At 38.2% G+C, this 22,450-nt stretch overlaps 1 long non-coding RNA gene and 1 gene segment (V, D, J or C); one reads left to right on the forward strand and one right to left on the reverse strand.

Moving 5' to 3' along the window:
- Window positions 1-3,475: 3,475 nt before the first annotated feature.
- On the reverse strand, window positions 3,476-9,878 carry LOC308684202. The gene is made up of 4 exons (XR_014029331.1): window positions 9,772-9,878; window positions 6,820-9,624; window positions 4,246-4,323; window positions 3,476-3,810 (listed from the first exon to the last, which is right to left on the reverse strand). It is a non-coding gene; the product is annotated as an uncharacterized lncRNA (long non-coding RNA).
- A 656-nt stretch (window positions 9,879-10,534) lies between these two features.
- On the forward strand, window positions 10,535-12,307 carry LOC308684646 (immunoglobulin lambda constant 7-like). The segment is given in 2 exons: window positions 10,535-10,625; window positions 11,991-12,307.
- Window positions 12,308-22,450: the final 10,143 nt, after the last annotated feature.

A 22,450-nucleotide genomic window follows, 5' to 3' on the forward strand; every position in this document is an offset into this window, starting at 1 on the left:
CTAGCGGTTGCTGGGCAACATGAGACGTATACAGTGACGTAAGATCTGGCTCTGTTGTGGCTCTCTAGCCGGTGGAAAGGCAAACCGGTTCTTAGTAAGCTCGTCAGTCGAACCAACTCTGAACCAGCTCTGGCTCTGGCTCTGAACCAGCACCCGGTTTTTGTTGGTGGAAAAGGGGTATAAGAGCTCTAGTGTGCTGGACTGTATCATGTAATAGAGTTTTTGCACCTTTTGTTGATTTGTAGTTTAATTATTGTGATTTTTTTTTTTTTTTCAGATGTTTTTATAAATTATTTATTTCAACATTTATTTATTTAATATTTATGTTAACATTTATCAGTATTCATGTTATATTATAGTAAGTTGTAATTCATATGAATGATCTATCTAAAATCTCTCCTAGGGAACCAGCGGAGCCTGAGCCGGCCCTGCATTTGAGGGAGAGACACACATGAATGACAATCTAATATTAGTCAATGAACAATGAACTGGGTTAATGTATTTTAGCATAAAGAAAATCTTATATCATATTTACCTTTAAGGTCTTTAGAAACTTTGCTAAACATTGATATTGTGTAGTTTGTGATCCTCCATCAGCAGCTGCAGTTTCTCTCAGCTGTATCAGTGCAGTCACTGTGACGTCTGACTGACAGAGGTTTTTGTACGACTCTTTATCACTGTGTGAACACATTACCACTGTGATAACTCTGACAGTAATAATCTCCTGTATCTTCAGTCTGGACTCCACTGATGGTCAGAGTAAAATCACTGCCAGATCCACTGCCACTGAATCTAGATGGAGTTCCAGTATAACGGGTTGTTGCCAAATATATGAGGCGTTTAGGAGCTTCTCCAGGTTTCTGTGAGTACCAGGCTAAATAATGATAAGGACTAGAGAAATACACACTACTGCTGGTTTTACAGTTTATTCTGACTTCTTCTCCTGGTTGAACTGCTGGTATTGATGGACTCTGAGTTACAGTGATCTGTCCTCTACACTCTGAAAGAAAACACAAATGATAAATATATACATTTCACATTTTAAGATAATTAATAATCATTATAAAAACTGTATTACACAAACCTTGAATAAACAGTGCAATGGTCCAGATGAAGATGTTGATTGTGTTCATTGCTGTAGTTTAGTCTTGTGTGATGATGAAGAGTGTGTTCTGTTCTGCTCTCAGTCATGAAGTGTTAAACTCACAGCACTATAAACACTCTCAGAGCACTGAAGCATGTGCTGACAATGCAAAGTGACTCTCTCTATTTAAATCATTATCCTGAAGACTGTAGATCAGTCACAAACACATTATCAAACAACTTCCTCATTATTTTTTAAACATCATTTTCTTGACAGCATTGCTTTAACTGTGTACAAACATCTGATAAACGTTTGTTTAAAAAAAAGTGCGGATTCATTCTTAACCAAATGCAACATAGACGTTTCCTAAATGTGTGTTTAATATTTGACGGGGGACATTTGACAGACGTACAGTATGGCAGATGAAACTCTTAAAAATACATCTTCCAGATGAAAACACATCAGATAGCCGTGTGTGTGTTGAATGTGTGCTATAATGTCATCCATTTGGCCTAAGCTTTTGTCAACACTTTACATTACACACATAAATGCTTATTTTACTAATTTACATAAAGATTTACATAACTGAAGATAATTTTTAGATTTTATTTGTCTATGATTTAGTAGCCTTTTGATCACATAAATGACAGATCTAACATTAAATCGTGTTTGGATGTTACAGGGACCGATGAACACACACACAATCAAAGGTTTTGAGTAAGTATACAGTACTATAGAAAATAATTATTAAAAAATATATGTATTGTCTTCCAGTTCATTTTCATTTTCAGTTTTTGATTCTTGATTTCTGATCACTTGTTGCAGTGGAGCAGAGCCTGCAAGGCAAAGTAGCCCACATTTGTAAAATAAATAAATAAGGGAAAACCTTAAACAGAAATATAAAGTATAATGATTGTGTTACTACTAATGCAACAGTTAATGACTATGTAAATGGAGTGATTAAAATGAGTGATGTATTGTGAGCACTGAGGATGAGGAGCCACAGCAGAGTCCTGGAAGTGGACGAGACCCTCCATCACTCCACCGGCCCTTATTGCCTCATCCGGCCCGATGTTGCTGTGGGCTCTTCATCCTCAGTGAGACCAGAGCCAGCGAGAGAAAGAAGACACAAGTTTGAGGACCTGATCTAGGAGAGAGCGAGAAGCAACAGAGAAGGAGGAGAGACGATGGCGGGAAATGGAGGAGGAGGAACGTAGAGAAAGAGAAAGACAAGAGCGGGAGGACAGACGGGAACGAGAAGACCGAAAGATAGAAGAAAGAAGACATCAAGAAGCAATTGAGAGAGAATAAAGGAGAGAGAGGGAGACCAAGGAAAGGGATGAATGATTTATTTGCCCTCTTGAGTTTATTGTCAAAAGATAAAATATTTATTTTATAAAATGTGTTTTGATGGAAAGCATCCTCAAATCAATCACACATTTACATTTCTGTAAGCAACAAGCATCAATACTCCAAACCACTTCTCTTTTTATACGTATAAGTCATGGTTTGCTTTGGTTTTTGGTTCATGTTTCATGTCACTGTCTTGTCATGTGATTCCCTGTTCTAGACTTGTGATCCTGTCATGTGTCTTGTCATTGGTTAATTGTCTTGATTATGTTCACAGGTGTCCCTTGTCTTGTCATTTAGCCTTGTGTATTTAAGCCCTCATGTTTGCCTTGTTCCTTGTCAAGTATTGTCCATGTCCCACTGTTGGTGAGGTTATGGTCTTTTGCCGTGTCAAGCCCCCCCGTGTCATTGTATTTAGTTTATGTTAATTAAACTGCACTTGGGTTCTACAGGCTTGCCTGCAGTGGATCCTTAAAGAATACTTGACCTTCTCCTATGAACCCAGCAGTGGCCCTCCTGCATCTACGCCAGGGGAATCGTCCCGTGGAGACGTATGTGGAGGAACTCTGTGAACTGTGGACTTTAATGATGCTGCTCTCACAGGTATTTTTCGGTTTGGTCTAAATGACCATTTGAATTATTTAATACCCAAAAGCAATATTCTATGGATTATTGTGCAACATCTTAACTATTCCCTGTTACTGAGTGGCTCATCATATACTGTGGGTTTTGCGGGTTTTGCGGATGATGAGACCCGCAATCCCAAAGTATACACCAACGTTGAATTATGCTTCGGTTTTGCAAATTGAATCACTGTTGATATCGGGACGTTAATTGTTTCACTGTCTTACCTTTCATCATGGAAGAATACAATTGTACATTCAATTACAAACTAGTTTGCAGTTGGAACATGAGTCATGGCAGTGCTGACTGAGTGTGTGATTAACTGCACATACTGTACACTAAAAGACTGTTAACTGTCAAATGACTGGCAGCAATGGCTTAATTACAAACACATTTAATAAAGAGTTAACACATGCTCAAGATTGTAAAACAAGTTTTATTTTGGAAAACAAAACCAAAAAAGTTAAAAAATACTTTCTAAAACAGATGAAAAACATCTCAAACTTAAACTTGCAGCGAAAATGATGTTTTCGATGTAATGTTAAAAACCTGTAGAAATCTAAGTGGAATATTTGAAGACAGTTTTTGTTCAATTAAAGTAAACCTTAAATTAAATACATTTAATATTAAAAATGTATAGTAAAAAAAGTTTTTTAAATTCTCAATAAAATGTGAAGCCTTGTGCAGCGCTCGACAGAGTCCCAGCCTTCCTCTCGCTCCCTCTTCACTTCTCCTCCACTGTCTGCACTATCCTGAATAAATAAAAGCAAAAACCCTGAAAACTGAATACAAAATAAGTCATGTACAAGAATTTCACTTTACAGTTCAATTACAGTCGGGAAGAAAACACTATCCATTCTAAAACACATATTTGATGTATTCAGATGTAAATTTACAATATCAACCATTTATTCACAAGCAGATCTTCAGATCCCCGAGGTGGAGTTGATTTCTTTTTAATATTACTCCACGTGTCAGTTACTATCATCATAAGGTCATGATTTCATCTTTAAAACAGACGAAGAAATCAACAATATATATCTGATAATATTTGTGGAGAAACATTACACTGTTTTAATTCAGAGTCCTAACTACAGTATACATTGTACTAATTAAATTAAATTAAGTACATTTTTATTAAATTAAGTCAAATCAAAACATTTCACAAAAGGTCAGTGAATCCGTACCAGAAGTGATAGTGCAATGTAGCAGCGAAAGAAAAACCCTCCACCAAACTGCCAGTAATCAGCTGGATCCTGGAGAATCTGGAGGGGGAAGAAGAAATGATTCACTGAAAAGTCCTTAAAAAGCAGGATTTTTATTTTATTTTATTATTATTATTATTATTATTTTTACCATTCCTTTAAACAATCTTAAAATTGATTGTAATTTTACAAACGATTGAAATTTTACAATCGACCCCCCCCCCCTACCTTTCGACACGCCCATTACCCCATTACTCCAGCTACCCCTGTCTCATTGCAGTAGGCCTATGACTGTTACCCCGTGTCCTTAAACGTTAGACTGTTAAGGACTGAAAAATGTTTTCTTAACTGATATCGCCAGTATTTTTACAGACCACGTACAGTACGACCCCTTCCTCTGTTCACATTCCAGCTTTTGTTCTTCATTGACATTTCAACTCAAATTCGTTAAGAATAAGAATTTAACAGGCAGATATAAAATAATCCAGGTCTGAAAGAGTAAGCAATGCAAGCAGCAGCTGCTCACACCGACCGACAGTAACGTATGAAGGTATTTTTGGTGCAAATCAACAGTAAACTCCATCCACTGGCCCAAAAACAGAATCCAACGCTGTGGTCGAAGGTATTCAGCGCTTCAGGTATTCAGTCTTTTCTGGCGCTTTCTGAAAAATCACTTTAATTTATTAAACAGTTGATTTCTAATTTTAATTCTGACTCCAAATTTAAATGACTCTTTATTTTTTACTGATTTTCTATCTTAACAGCTTAGAGAACAGATTATGATTTAACAGATGATTTAACAGATCATAAGATTAATTGTGATTTGATCAGAAAACAGCCAGGGAAGCCAGGACAGCTTGATGAAACGTAGCAGGGGCGTTGCGAAGTCCAAAGGGCATCCGATCCCATTCAAACAATCCAAAGGGCGTGGTAAATGCGGTCTTTTCCCGGTCCCCTTCCTCTACCTGCACCTGCCAATATCCGCTTGCAAGATCAAGTGTAGAATACCAGGCATATATATATTCACCTAAAATGTTAATGTACATAATATCTATATCTATCTATCTATCTATCTATCTATATATATATATATATATATATATATATATATATATATAAAATTAAATAATTTAGGCTACATGTAGCAATATTTCTGTCATAAAAGTTTATTACTAAATATTTCATTATTTCAATAATTAAAACGCTTCTCCGGTTTGGGACAGCTATTTCCAAGCAAAACTAAATATAATCTTCAAACGCATGTTCATTTGTTGTCATGAACAAAATGTTCAACTCAATATTAAATTCCACAGGGGTCTTTTGATCTTTACAACCAGGGTGCGATTTGTGAATAATTTTTTTTTTTTTTTTTTAACCACAGCGCTTCGTACTGCTGTTAAATTAAATAACATTTATAGAAAAATTATGACCTTCAATGAAACAATATCGCAATATTTCGACAAATACATTTATTTGATCTGTTTTTACATTTTAATTCAGAGCGAGATTTTCACTCTTGCCTTGTCCTTTCCTCATTGGGAAGCGCTCACATGATAGCTAAACATGTTTGAGTAGATCCTCTGTACCTCTCGGTTTCATAAAGATTACATAATCAGATAACATTTATTAAATATTTAGACATTTAAAGACTTTAGACATAGCCTATTTCTTATCGTGAATGAACTGAGGCAAGTGGCTTTCGGTTCATTTTTGTGACGCGCAGTTCCCGTAGACAGAGACGACAGACAAACTTTTGTCGTTAGCCTAATATGAATGAAAGTATAGTTTTTAACGATGTAGGCTATACTCTACTCTTATCTGACTGTATGACTGAAAAATTACAGAGTAGCCTATTAAGTTATCTTAGCTGTTATGAGAGAAATAAATCCAAATGAACGCGCCGCGTTTGTCAAACACAAATTCAACATGCCAGAATAAAACCCGACTTCAGAACAATGCCTAGCGCCACTCGTCGTGGTGTGCCAAAACACTTAATTATAAACTTCAATAGGCCTATTTAATTAAAAATAATCTCAAAACACTTTGTGAAATTTTGAAAAGCAGCCACTAGAACCATGAACGCAACTGAAAAGCTGGTTCTGATTTTATTGGTGGTCTATTGAAATGTCCCCCCCCCCCTGGCAAATCGCACCTTGCTTAAAACCATGTTGTCAAAAACTGTTTATGTAGGCTATAGGGAACACCCCCCCCCCCATATATATATATATATAGGCCTATATTTTTTTTAACATAACTGCTTTTGAAATTACGATTGGAATTATTATACAGATGTAACGTCATTCTGTTGTATAATATTTGTTCCTTAGTGTAAAATGAAAATGCATGGTAATTTTATTTTATAAATATAAGCAAAAAACTATATGGTGTAACAGAGTTTTAGAGCTAGACAGATCTCTCTGCATTAATAATAGGCTTTAAAATGCATTAATAGGCTAATATAAAAATTACAGTAGTCCATGTTTGTTTGAGATTTGAACCCGTGTCATCTAGATGATCGAAACGTAAGTTCTACCACTCTGTCTTGAATTTACTCACTGAGTATGCCCAAACGAATGCCCAAACGTTCGTTTCTCCAGTGTGTGTTCGCTCATGAGTGAGAAACGCTCTTCATTCGGCTCATTCCTCAATAGAACAGTAAAAATAATCAGCTTCATTGCACCACATTTATTTTTGTTTGTTACTTTTGTTATAAGTTTGTTTTTGTTTGTTTTGTTGTTATGGCACTGCTCCCCCGGGGAATAGGCTTATGTCGCCCACCGACGTCTAGGCTACAATATGAAATATAGGCTATAATGTTCTCGTCTCTATTTTTAACTTTTGATTCTATTTTTCTGTCCTAAAAAATGTTCTATTCTGTTGTATCTCATCCTTACTGTTAATTGACATTAACGCCACTTACATTTCAAAATGCGGCAATTGCTGCTGTTTTGCACAATATCCCTTTGCGCCACCTGGCGGTCATTTCGTGCATGACTTTGAAATGCGACTGGTTTATTTTTGCCGCGGCGGCAATAGGCATTCTGGTTGAATACCTACCGTAACCTTATTACATACATTGTGATTGTATAGTGTTTTTCCATAACCTAGTCTGTATTGCATTGACACCTATGGACCAGTAAGGTGGGGATAAACTACTGAGAGGGGGAAACCTATGAGGAAGTCTTCACCACAGGGTTGGCCCCCGAGGCCTGTTGCACTTCGGTTCTTCCCTGGGCTCCTCACTGGTCTGTGTGTCCTATTCTGTCCCTGTAGGTGATCTGCAAACTTTACTGTGCAACATCTCCATCTTCCAATGAAAACATCAGTCATAGCAGACATCATAACCCATAGAGGATGGATAAGTGAATGGCTTGTGCTGTAGCATAACATTTAAGGCTGTGAGTGTAGTTAACCAGTGTCCCCCAAAGGAAGGCTGAGACAGTCACTTTCCTTTTGCTCTTAAAAAAAAAAAAAAAGTATTTCATCTTTGTTGTAGGTTACTGGGGAAATTAAGCACTCACAGCCCAAATGGTTAACACCTCATCAAGCTGCCCCACGAGTTTACTGACGAGGGGAGGGGCTGCTTCAGAGAAGCAAGCAGACTGAGTAGAAGCTGAGTAACATTGTTAACTTCTCTAAAGTTCTTTTTGTTTTTCCTACACTCTTTTCTCCAATGTCCATGCTTACCACAGTAATAACAGCTGCCCTCTCTCTTAGGATATTTGCGTTTCTGTTGATTCTCTGTGTTGACCTTAAAGGATGCTGCTGCAATTTTTACTCTTTACTCTTGCCTTGACATCAGAGTCTCTTTCCCAAGTTGCTAATCTGTCCAAGTTGTTTTACAGGGTTCTAGTGGACATTGAGAAGTCTAAGAAAGGCAATGCCTTTCTATGTTCTGATAAAAGACCATCAAACCATGTGCGAACAAGCAGACCATAATCATCTAGCACCTTCTCTGGAGTGTCAGCTATCCCACTGTATGCTGCAGCTGACTGACAAAATCTTTCAGTGTACTCACTTACAGTTTCATCCTTCTGTACACAACTAGTGATCTTTGACCAGTCCATGTTTGGTCCAACAATGTTCTTTAACACTCTCAGAACTCCCTCAATTCATCTTTTCTGGCATGTTGTAAATCAGAATTGTTTACAGCACTTTCAAAATCATTTAATTCTGACTCAGTCAAGATCTGTGAATTTAGCTGGGTGACTTCAGCTAGAGACATATCATAGAGTATATCATAGGGGGGGCTCCAGCCTGAGAAGGGGGAGGACACCGGACAGAGACGGCAGAGCGGAGTCTGCCAAGGGAAAGACACGGCCTCACCGCAGGGAGCTGGTCGTGGAGGAATACGCATATGGGATCGCCGCAGGGATCACCACATATGGAACCCAGCCTAGCACAAGTTACACAAGCATACGAGCACTAGGCCTGGCGTCAGACGTCTCGCTGATCGCGCCGTCACACCAACACTGAAGGCAGAGAGTCTGAAGAGTCTTCAACATTATTAGAGTCTTGTAGATCTGAAGTCAAACAGGAAGATCGGCTCCAAAGTGAAAGACAATGTGTGTGTGCGCCCGCTTCCTGTTTATACTCGCGCTGCGCGGCGCGTGACGCGTTTCACACACGCCAGCATTCATTGGCTCGTTCTGTTGACACTCGAAGATGATAGGGCTCCCTGAAGTGATCCCAATTATGTCGTCACGTCATCGTAACCTCAAACGTGAGCGACTGATAGGGAACTCAGTTATGTAAAAGATGTGACCCTCTAGTGGTGAATTTTGTAAATGCAATTAAAGATATTGACTTTCCTACAGTAATAATATAAGTTTTAATATAATAAATTTTGTAGCGACAAGCACCACTCACATTTCTCCACATTAGATTGTGTTAAATGTTTACTTACATCATAATAAATAAATAAAGTCTCTGAAAGGTTTGATATTGTGTAGTTTGTGATCCTCCATCAGCAGCTGCAGTTTCTCTCAGCTGTATCAGTGCAGTCACTGTGACGTCTGACTGACAGAGGTTTTTGTACGACTCTTTATCACTGTGTGAACACTGGCACATTGTGATAACTCTGACAGTAATAATCTCCTGTATCTTCAGTCTGGACTCCACTGATGGTCAGAGTAAAATCACTGCCAGATCCACTGCCACTGAATCTAGATGGAGTTCCAGTATAACGGGTTGATGTCAGATATATGAGGAGTTTAGGAGCTTCTCCAGGTTTCTGTGAGTACCAGTGTAAGTAACTGCCACCATGCACATCACTGCTGGTTTTACAGTTTATTCTGACTTCTTCTCCTGGTTGAACTGTTATTAATGGACTCTGAGTTACAGTATACTGTCCCCTACACTCTGAAAGAAAACACAAACAAAAATTATATATAAATATATATATATATATATATATATATATATATATATATATATATATATATATATATATATTTTTTTTTTTTTTAAGATAATTAATAATCATTGTAAAAACTGTATTACACAGACCTTGAATAAACAGTGAAATGGTCCAGATGAAGATGTTGATTGTGTTCATTGCTGTAGTTTAGTCTTGTGTGATGATGAAGAGTGTGTTCTGTTCTGCTCTCAGTCATGAAGTGTTAAACTCACAGCACTATAAACACTCTCAGAGCACTGAAGCATGTGCTGACAATGCAAAGAAGTGGGCAGGATTTACAACAGCTTGTGCTGATAACAAACTAATATACACTAGAGTTACAGAATCATGACTTTATTTTGTATTTTTATTGTGACTCCTGAGACACTGAGGATGTGCAGATGAACGTCCATCTCTGTGTCCATATTCAGTCATGTGACCATCATCACTGCTACACTTCCACTAGATGAACCGCCATCACTAAAGTAAGATCATGAATCATGAGTCTGTTCAGAAAGTATCAGGACTGATTGTGAATCTCTAATCAGAGTTCATGGTGTCACTCCATCTATCATGAAGCCTCATGTGTGTCTGAAATCATCAAATGGAGAAGAAACAGGCTGTTAAAGATGGAGACATATTAGAGCTTGTTCACGTTTCATGATCTTGTGTGGAGATTCATAACCAGTCCAGATACTTTTAGAACAGACCTTGAATATGAAAACATGCTTGACTGTGGAGAACATGCAAAATACCTTTTATATTTTCATTGTTGACACTTTCTATTGGCTCTAATATTCAATAAACTCATTATTTGAAGAGATTTTCACTGAAGATTGAAGTCTGAAGCTGCAGGTTTTTCTGTGAATCATGATGATTGATCTGCATATGAAGAACAGAAGCATCATTATGAGAAACTCCACAACATCATCCATGATCAAAGAGGTCAAAGGTCACCTCAGAGGTCACAGCTCATCAAATATATTTCTTTAAACAGTGTTATATCAGAAAGCATTTAGTCAAATCTGAATGAGTGAGTGTTGAGAAGAGCTGAGGATCTTCTAATATCAGTGTGTTGAAGTGTTGTTTCTCTCTCTCTGCTGGAGTGTGTGTTCACTCGAGTGGAATAGAGGTTTTTGTACGAGCGTTTCATTAGATTGTATCACTGTGGTGGACTTTCGGTGGAGGAACTAAACTGGTGATCGGTAAGTCTGTCTATTTAATCACCTAATAAAAAAAATACAATTTAGATTTCAGAAAGTGTTTTACAGTTGAAACAAGAACAACATTTATTAATAATAATGATTATTAGATATTGTGGTGACACTTTATTTGAAGCCTTTATGTTTAATGCATTATAAAGGTTTCAATAATGTAGATAATAATGCTTTATATATTTTTCATAAATTATTGTAACCAAAAATAAAATGCATTATAATATTTACAAATTCCTTGTTACATCTGAAATTGGTTGTTTGTCATGAGTTTTAATGTATTATAATTTCTAAAGGTATAACAATGAATAGATAATATTACAATGTATATTAACTTTGGTTAACACATGCATAGACTTTTATAATGCAATATTTATGAAGGCTTTTAATAAAGTGTTACTTTATACTTATTTAATCTAAAACAATGATATTATTATAAGAATAACATTATTCCTTTCAACAAAAAAGGAATTCTAAACATATTTCCACACTGTGTCTCACTATGAGTTTATTCAGTTTAGTACAGGTTTGTTTTTCCTTCATTTATTTCTACACTGAGTTCATATTTAGTTAATCTTTTATTGTAGAAATCATACATGGAAAAAAGAGATTTGACATCAGAATGTAAATGTTGCTCCTTTCTGTAGTTCAGTCAATGATACTGAATCTCTTTTGCTCACGTTGTGCTTATAATTCAGTGTTTTGTTCATTCTGTGTGATTCAATTGTGTTTTAACTCTGTTTGAAATTGAGTTACATTTTCAGTTCAGGTGAATATCTCAAAATTTAAGATATTTATGTTCAGAGTGAATAATTGCTGGAATTAAAGCAGTCAGATCGGCCTGATAATAGATAATATGTGTTAGAACTGCTGTTACACTTATTGATTAGATCATACATGCATTTTAATGTATATAGCAGTGCATAATTAATGCATTAAAATACTTTTATAATGCAATATGTATGAAAGCTTTAAATAAAGTGTTACTGATATTGTTTTATAATGATTGAATCTAAAACTAGAGCAGCATTATTCCTATGCTGTGAATGTGCAGTGCAGTGTTGTGTGTGTGTGTGTGTGTGTGTGTGTGAATGTGTTGTGTTTGTCTCCTGCAGCTGGTCCCACAGTGAAGCCCTCAGTGTCTCTGCTGCCGCCCTCTTCTCTGCAGATCTCTGGAGACTCAGCCGCACTGCTCTGCCTGCTCAGCTCTTACTCTCCACAGGGGGCGCTGGTGAGCTGGACACTGGACGGGTCAGAGGTCACCGAGGGGGTTCTGACCAGCGCAGAGAGCCAGCAGGACGGCCGCTACAGCCGCAGTAGCGTCCTGACCCTCAGCAAAGCACGCTGGGAAGAGGGAGAGCTGTACGTCTGCAGAGTAACACATGATGGAGCTCCTCATGAGGTCTCGTTCCACAAGAGCTCTGAGTGCTGATGTTTCTCTCCTGAAGATGAGCCATATCTGAGTGTCCTGTGTCAGGCAGGATTCACATGAGTCTAGTGCTGCAGCTGGAGTGATTTACAACTCAATACTGAAACTGAGTGTGTGTGTGTGTGTGTGTGTGTGTGTGATCTTTCAATCTGCTGTGTTTGCTGCAACATTCAATAAAGCTTCTCAACAAGTTCACTTTGTGTCTGACAACATCATTCAACTAACAGATGAAGATGCAGGTGCTTTTCAGAAGGTTGATGTAGCAGTAAATGTCAAATAAAGCTCTTGGGGTTTGAACATGGTCTCTGGAGACAGAGCTGCTCTATTCTGAGAGGATCACAATCACTCCACCCTGACAATGCAAATGGGGTTTTCAGTCTCACTCTTTGATTGGTTACATGATCTGGACTGGAACACTTTCACTTCTGCTGCACATTTACATTTAAAGAAGGTGTTTTTTAGGGTTTTTAAAAAACTTGAATGTATTATAAAAAATTAAATAAAAAATCCATGATCACAAATCAAGAATCAGCCGTTGTGACAGTAATTGTGTAAGAATGTAAAAGTTTGTGTGTCTCAAATGGAAAGCATCACGTCCAGACAGCAGAAGTGACTGAATGCAGTCTGTTCAGTTTGATTGACAGGATCATATATTACACCTAAAACATGATGATCATATTGAAACACTGACTCATTCTCTTCATAAACACAAGTTTATGACACAAATCTTGTGTTTATGAAGAGTGATGTTGATTGTAATGATATAGTGTTATTAGTTTGTGAAAATACAATCATAAATCATTATTCAAACCTGAACTAAACACTGCCAGAGTCGAGAGGAAGATGATGCTGAAAGTCATGTTTGTTGGTTGATGAAGAAGAGCTCTTGATCATGTCATGTTCAGTTCATAGAGCTATAAACACATGCAGAGTGAAGCATGTGCTGATCATATAAAACACCCTCTGAATGCAAAAGCTGCTGTAGACTGTGAGCTCACGACGAGACCGAAGAGAGATCAGGACGAGATACAGACTCACCTCAGACTCATCAGAGTCAAACAGCTTTACTGACAGGGTTAAAGAACGGCTTTAAATGGCCGAAGCATTAAATATACTGGCACACACATTTACAAACAAATACACACAGTTAAAAATAAATATCGAGTTCAGTCATGAAACTCTAGATCAGTGGTTCCCCAACAATGTCTCTAATCTGACACAACCATTTCAGGTCTTGGAGTCTCTACTGATGAGCTGATGAGTTGATCAGGGGTTTGATAGGGAGACACACAATATGTGCAGAGCCGTTTCTCAATATGCATTATTGTCTGTTCTTGTGTACTTGTGTAACTGTGAAACGTCATCAGTCGCTGCCCAAGTACTGTTCCAATTCAAAGTTCACATCTAGCCAAGTCCAGTTCAAATCCCCGGATGTGTTCTTGATCTGCCGCTTTTATCGAGGATGCATCGAGAGGTGACTTGTGCGGACTTGAGACAGCCAGTTATCCCAGAATGCATCTCGCACCAATAGCAGAGGAGAAAACCTGCATAATTTAAAGATACTGCTGTTATTGTGTCACAAACTGTAGTTTTAAGATTTTTTCTGGTGAGAATGTAGTTGTATAAAGCTCAAATCGGTGGTTTATTTATAAAAATAGCACCTGTCTGAAAATTTGTTCTGAGGTTTTCAGAGTTGTGAGATCCAGGCGATCAGCAGTCGCTCAGCGCTCATGCACCCGTCAAGATCAGCCTTTCCTCGGCTAGTGCTTCTGACGTTTGCCACTGGCTCTGATGTCTCTAGTCTAGTGGTTAAACATGAGATATAACTCGTCTTGTGTATCTAACGGGCAATCTTTGGTCTCAGGAATCTATAGTTTGTTCCCTAGCAGATCGTTTTGGCTGAGGGCTAAGTTTCATAACTTTATATATTTAGGCTATTTAACTTTAACATTGTAGCCTTCTAGAGAGCTGACTTATGTTTGACTGAATCGTTTGCTTTATTTTATTGATCATGAAAACTAACAATTAACAAAAATAATATCAGGGTTGTGCAAGGGCGCAACTGTACATTTGCTGAGGGTTATGCAAGATCATGGTTGGCGCCCCCCCCAAGAATCAAGACATGATTATAATTTGTGTATGATATTATCTTAAGCACATTGTGTTTGTCTATACTTATGATTCGATGAATATGACATTGACCAATTAATGCAGAAAACTAACTAAAGGATTCACATACTTTTTCTTGGCACTATATACTCTATCCCCTAATGCTAACCAAAAGCACTTCCTGCTTTTTTACACTAAAAATTATTTTTCAAAGCATTTTGCTTTATGAGGATGCTTGAGTGTGGTTTATATCATATATAGAATTGGCCTCGTGAATATAGTCTATGTAAAATATATTTACCTGAAAGCACACACACACTCACACACTGGTATTCCTATGAGGACATTACATAGACAATGGTTTTTATACTGTACAAACTGTATATTCTCTCGCCTTACACTAACCCTACCCCTAAACCTTCCCTTCACAGAAAACTTTCTGTATTTTTACATTTTCAAAAAATAAAATAAACTATGAGCTCTTTTCCTCATGGGGGCCAAAAACATGTCCTTGCAACTGTTACCAGGAACACACACACACACACACACACACACAATACAAATAAAATTGAAAGATATCCATAGAGAAGTTATATGGCCTCTGGAGTCAATCCAACTATATCTTAAAATAAGCATGTGATGGTGCCAAAATATTTCCAACTGTAACTATAAGCATACTTTTTTTTTTTTTTGTCTTAACACTTTTCAAACTGCTTCAAAGTGTAACAAATATACAATTCAGAACACAATTTAACTAATAAAAGTAGTAGTAAAAGTACATAAAGTATATTTATATTATATTTTAAAAACAATTGATTACAATTGAATATGAAAGAAACAATAAATGTATATCACTTTGCCATGCCTTGCTTTTGTACTTTTTTCAAGTATTTCATCATATGTTATAAAAGCAATAATTGTTCATAGTTGAATGAAGGTATGATTTACAGTTTTTTCCGATTGCTAAATGACAGTGAGCACAACTGGAGCTACATGTGCAAAACTCTAACTACAGTCTGCACTACCAACAGTCACCTGAGCGAAACAGTTCACATCACCTGCAAAACTCACTCCAAGCAACACAACTCTTAACACACGGCTCAAAACAGGCTCAGTGCAGCCAAACACTATGCACAACCCTCACTGAGATAACACACACTGTCACTCAGAACACACTGAGTGTAAAAACACTAGCATCAAACACCAATACAGAAAATACAAACTTTTCATCTTTACAGTTTGAACAATTTCAGTGACTTCATACAAAGTAATATTTTCCTCAAAGAAAAGAGTGCCATTCTTTCACATGATTTATTTAAATTTTTAGAACATAAAAATTCTTTAAGGTAAATGAAAATTAGCAGTTTGCTTCAAGTCTGTATAATTTACGGAATTACAGTAATGAGAAAAAAAAGGTAGAAACTAAAAGTACATACTGTAATTCGAACAAATAATTGAGGGGCTAATCCTGCCTCTCTCTAGCATCAGGCCACAGGTTTTCATCAACATCACATCTAATGTTCTCTCTTGCCATGCACCTGGGGAAGAACCTTCTGGAGTGCCTTATCCATCCCTGCAGTCCTCTGGACTCGTGTCTTCACATCCGACACGCATGGCTTCCAAAAGAGACATTTGGTCATGTGGGTGGTGACCAAACACTTTCCACCTCCAGGCAGAGAAAAACTCCTCTATTGGGTTGAGGAAGGGTGAATATGCAGGCAGGTACAAAACCATAAATCTGTGATGTGCTGCAAACCAATCTGTGACAGCTGCAGAGTGGTGAAAAGCAACGTTATCGCAAACTATGACAAAAACTTGGGGGTTTCTTACTGGCTCCCCCTGTTCTGCTGGCACTAGCTGAGCATAGAGCTGTTCTAGGAAAGCTATAAGCCTTTCTGTGTTGTATGAGCCAATGAGTGGTGTGTTGAGACGCAAACCATCATTGGCCATTGCAGCACACATTATATTTTGATATTTTCCCCCTTTGGCCTGGAACCTCCACAGTGGCCCTTTGACCTATAACATTCCTTCCTCTGCGCCGTGTTTTGGCAAGGTTAAATCCAGCTTCATCGATAAATACAAATGTTCTGTTCTGTTTGTTCTGTTTGTTTATTTATATAGCACTGTTAAAACACAACCAGGGTTGAACCAAAGTGCTTTACATACAGATTCCAATAAGGAATAAAAATAACGACATACATAGACCAGTCAATAAATAACATATATGTGGCTTAAGAGCGGTATTACAGGAAAAATTTGCGACTACGCCACCCGGGGAATTCCGCCTCGGGAAATATAGATTAAACTCAAATAATTTCTTAGGTCACTCAGGTTCGACTCTCTTTAATGAAGTAGGCAGAAACGTGGGTATGAAAATGTATAAAATATTTATTAATACAAAATTTAGAGCAAGATGATAAAATCAAAATAATGAGCAATGATTGTACAGGACAGCATCCGAAGACTCAAAAAGCCATTAGGCCGACAATTTAAAAATAAACAAAATCACAACCACACTCAAACATTTACTTGGCTGATTCACAATTCACAATTTACAAAGACACAAAACACACACAACTTCCAGGGCTGAGTTCCACCATAAGAGAGATCACTAAGCTGAGCAACCAAAAGCACACTCACACACACACACCACTGTGCACTTCAGATCACACCACAACACTTCAAAAGTGTCACACGGCAAAGGTCCAGAGAAGCACCACCACCATAGAAGATCCTACAACCGTGGGACCCCAGTGCCTGAAAGTAAATCAACATTTATAAACAGGCTTTTTAAAAAAAACGTACATTCATCTCACATTTTGTCATGGTGTAATCATGAAACAGATACTCATAAAAATACAGGCTGCCACAGTTTGATGGCATCCGGTGCAAGTTGCGATACACAGTCTTTAAATAAATTAAAACAATTTAACTCAATTTGACAGAGTTAAACTATCAAAAAAGAACAGGCAAACCAGACAGCAACAATTCCCTCCGTATACTGGGAAGATACGATGTTTTCGCCGTACAGCAGCAGAGAAACAACCAGGCTGTAATGTTAACGGTAGTGACAGTATAGAAAGCGACGCCACGGACGAGAAGTGAATCGAAAGAGGATGATGCAAACGCACGGTGTGTTTCCTTTCGTCACACAAACGCTCTGATTTCGTGCGATCAGCTGTTCAGCTGGAGTACAGGGACACTGCGCACAGCTCCAAACATCAGACGATCCCAAACCAAAACAAATAGTTCGCCCTACACAACCCATTCGCACATACCTGATTGTAAAGCAGCGCACAAATGTCCCGATCAAGACAATGCCAAGGACCAGGCGGAGAGAAGAGACAGACTAAACATAACACGAATAGTCAGTGCCATACACACAAAAATAAAAACAACCATTGCTATAGCTAACGCACATACCTACGATCACCGCAAACAACAGGACGGAGGCGGAGTCGAACGTGACGCAACCCAGGCTACAGCCAACCAGCTCTTAAATAGGGTGGATTACCTGCTGATAGGTGCTCACTAATGTCAATCATCTCATTCATTCGGTTACATATAGAATGTCACATCTACTCATTATAGGCTAACGACATCAGATGCGATTTACACAAATGCTTAAAAATCGACAGCGATTTTGCAGACCTGATAGATAGCGGCAGCTCATTCCACTATCTCGGCCCTGTTACCGCAAACGCCCGGTCACCCTTATGAAGGCGTTTTGTTCTAGGCACTATCAGTAATTCCTGATTCTCTGAGCGTAGTGTTCTAGAGACGCAGATTGTAAAAACAAGCCCGGACCACATAATTAATTTGCTTGTCCATTTTTAGGTTATTGTCTATAAATGAATAAATAAATGAATATAAATCAATGTGGTGTTTCCAGTGCTTCCACCTCCATTACTCTCTGAAAAACAGTAAGTGCACAGTTTTACTGTAGTAATGCTAGTGTTTTTTTTACTGTAAATATTTTTTTATAGCTGTGTATGTAACCTCAGACGTCTTACCTGGACTAGTGTTGTCACGATACTAGAATTTCTAACTTCGATACGATACCTTGAAAAATATCGATATTCGATACCATTTTCAATACCAAGGAGAAAAAAACTGCCACAATATTAAGGGGGTATTTTTTTTATTTAAAGCTAAATATAACAAGTCTAGAACATGACAATGAGGTATATTTTACATGAACAAAAATGTCCTGAGGTAGTGCACTTGTTCAAAAGCAAATGCTGGTTAATACATTAACGTTATTTGATGAACAGATTTAAACGCAAACCTGTGTGCATCACACACGAAAACAATGCTCACTGGATCGACATGAAGTCAAGTCAAGTCACCTTTATTTATATAGCGCTTTTAACAATACAGATTGTGTCAAATCACTTAAAAGTATCAAATTGGAGGAGAGTGTCAGTAATGTATAATAATAAGATTAAACATTCAATTTTCAGTTAAAGGCATTTCATCATTGAATTGACCGTTCACAAAACCCCGCCCTCGAACGCTCCTCGTCCAATCCTAGCTCAGCAACTTAACTAAGGAGAAGGACCTCCGTCAAACATTGCGTTTTCAGCACATGGTGAAACGATGCGCCTATGGCACCTGCAAGTCTGACACTAGGTACCCCAAAAGTTTAGAGGGAGGGGTCGTTTTTTCGCCTTTCCAAAACCCAAGACCCAAGCGGAAAGATGCCGACAATGGATTAAGCAGTGTGGGAGACCTCACTCACAGCTAAATGCCTCGAAGATTAATAAGCATACATATGTCAGCGTATATAATATATAAGCGTCAGTCACGCCCGTTTCACATATACTCCGTAGTCCGTTTACAGTGCGTTTTTTTTTTTTTTGCACCCATGTTAACAGGTAACTTAAAGCTTTCACACTGCACGCGAATGCTGCAATCGTTTCCGCACCGAGTCTATTTTTGCTGTGCTGCATGCGCTGAATTAAAGTGACAGCGCATGGTTCTTGGTCAAAACGAACACAGATTGACATGAAAATATAATAATCTCACCATAAATGCATTTAATAAAATTAAATGTAGTAAACTCACCATAGCCTAAATGTATTTTTGGACTTGCAGACTTGGAGGAGTTCCGTTTGCACACAAGCAGACACACACACACACACACACACACACGACTTGTTTAAATACATTTATATTGTTAATAAATAACAATAAATTGTTGTTGTACCAACAATATCTTCAAGTTTTGTTTTTCACTGTATTAATCTCAAATGTCATGATTTGCCAATGCAAGAGAGTAACAGTTAGCCTACCGGCACCTTTTTTCCCCCACTTCAAGCACTGGCCTCGATTGTTGTAATATTCCCGTCTTTGCTTATTTTAACATTTTGAACATATCCCTCCACTGCATATTGCAGCAATTTCTGTCGTGCCCTGGAGGATATGTCTGCTGCATTACTCCAAAACCAATCACTTATACAGGTATGGAGCTCAACCCAGCCATGTGTCTGTTTCTCAATTGTTTGACGGGCGTAGTAACAATAACTAGGGGGCGTGGCTTTTGCGAACGGTCAATTCAGAGATGTCATTGTCTAGCTCAGTTTAGTTTAATTAGTATCTGTGTAATCAAATTGATGATATTTGCTAATGAAGGCAAATTGCATAATTAAATAATAATTCTTTAATAAAGTTAAATAAGCACAAGTTAATTTACATTTGACCACAGTTAAAATGCACTTGTCTAAGATCACACAGAACGAGCAGTGCGCTGCGTTTTTTATGTTGCTAGGCAACCACTGAAACAGCTGTCCTGTCAGTCAAGTAAACATCAAATCAGCCTTTTATTAACTTTATTTACTTTCTGTTAACATTGTGGTAGTTACGGTTCGTGAAGTCGTTAAGCTCCTGGTAACCTGCGAGAGCACCACAAGTTTACCCTCCATCATCGCACTCTCCGGGCGTTCAAGCAACTAGCTTTCATCACTAACGGAAGGCCCGCGAGGCGCATAAACAGCGCGCAGAACGCTCGCTGGAAACCAATTGAAAATAGGCGCCTCTCATTGCAAAAAACGCGTCAGATGTGATCAGCCCCATTCACTTCACTTTTGCTATTTAACCAGAGCGAATGAGACGAGTGCGCGTGTGGTGTTCGTCAACGCGCCTTTGGAGAGAAGTGAAAGTGAAAGCGCGGCTAGTATCGATACTTCTGGAAATTAATATTGGTACCGTTCAGATATTTCAGTATCGATATTTATCGAAATATTGATATTTTTGACAACACTAACCTGGACATATTGGTATCTTTGCTTTTTTACCCGTTCACTGTTTCTCTCGAACGGTACAGTGTATAACTGTTTCATTGTAACTTGGTGTTTCTGTAGGACTCGAGCAATAGTTGTTGTGCTGACAGAATTAACATTTTCAAATATATCATTATCAACCAGCACTCTATCTTGAATCTCCCGCAGTTTTATTGCATTGTTGACAACAACCATGTCAACAATAGCATTTTCCTGCGCATCTGAAAATATTTTTCCTCTTCCTCCTGTTGGGGGCAGCCTTTGGGTCCTGTTGTAAAAATATATTTTACAGTCAAACTTACTGTAATATATATCTGTGTAAATATTCTATAGTTGCAATTCAAAATAAATTCCTGTAATGTTTTCATTTACTGTAAGGATGTAACTCTCACCTGTTTGTATGATAGAAAATTTGCATTACAGATGCCACTGTGGATCTTTGCAGATTGGGTTGCACCCTCAACCCTGCCTCTCTCAATGAGAGACCATGGTTCACGACATGGTCTATAAGTGTAGCCCTTATTTCATCTGAAATAACAGCTCTTTGTCTTCTTTGTCTTCCTCCACGCATCCGCCCTCTCCCTGCCACCCTTCTCCCTCCACGAACACGTCTTCAACTCTTTCAGTTAGCTGAAAGATCTTCCAGTGGAGGCGACTGTTAGTGGCATTGTTAGAAACACTCTTAAGGCTACTGTCAAATTTGGAAAGACCTTCTCTAGATTTTCCTGCAGAATAAAGCTCAGATTGTCACTTTATTGTGCCCTTTGAGAATTCGGCTTGCAGGGTAGATTTCCTGAATTATGTCTCTTTGTCACTTGATGTTAGTGCACACCTCGTTACAGATTCCTCCAGTTCATCTTTTGTCATGGTTTCCATCTTGATTAAAAAACTAAATTTGTCAGAGACATGGCCAATATTTTTAAATCTGTCACCAAGTTCCTGGATAGCTGTGTCAACAATTACATTAAACACCCTTCACCTCAAATGCATCTCAGGGTCTTCATCATCACTGTAATTGTTGGCTTCATCATGTTTTCTCCTGAACTCTGTGCTAGCATTCAATTCAGTTGCAATTCTGCGTGCTATGGACATCCCTCTTGTCTGTACTGAACCAAGAAGTCTTTCAGAGAATTGAGCAGCATAATGGCTGTGTCCAAAGACACATCTGCTGCTTGTAGTGCCTTGCTTACATGTGTGATCTCAGACAAAATGTCATACCAAATTGACAAACACACAAGAAATCAAGAAATTCCATGCGCACAATTTCTTCGGATAGTGATTTAGCCTCTGATGTAATTTGACCATCTTTAGACACTTTTTCAAGCTTTTCCAAGGCATCAAGAGCTCCCCCAAGCTGAAAGCGCAAGGCTTTAACAGAATCCAGTTTTGCCTCCCACCTCGTGTCACTCAGTGGCTTCAGTGTCATTTCCACAAATTATTTTAGGATGTCCCATCTCTTGACTGATGAGGAGAAGATTGTGTGCAAAAATCTGAAGAGTGCCAAAGAAAGTTAAACATTCTCTGTTAGAGGATGCTGCGTCACACAAAAGCAGATTAAGGCTGTGGCTACAACAAGCAATGAATAATGCCTCTGGGTTTTTGTCTAGAATCAAAGCTTGGACCCCTTTCTTAATCCCGCTCATATTGGAGCCATTGTCGTAACTCTGTCCACGACAATTCCTTAACTCCAATCCTAAATTCTTCTCAATCACTTCAATCAGTTTCTCTGCTAGGCCCTGACCAGTTGTGTCCTTCA

This window comes from Scardinius erythrophthalmus, assembly GCF_964197995.2.
Source record: "Scardinius erythrophthalmus genome assembly, chromosome: 24".
Taxonomy (NCBI): domain Eukaryota; kingdom Metazoa; phylum Chordata; class Actinopteri; order Cypriniformes; family Leuciscidae; genus Scardinius; species Scardinius erythrophthalmus.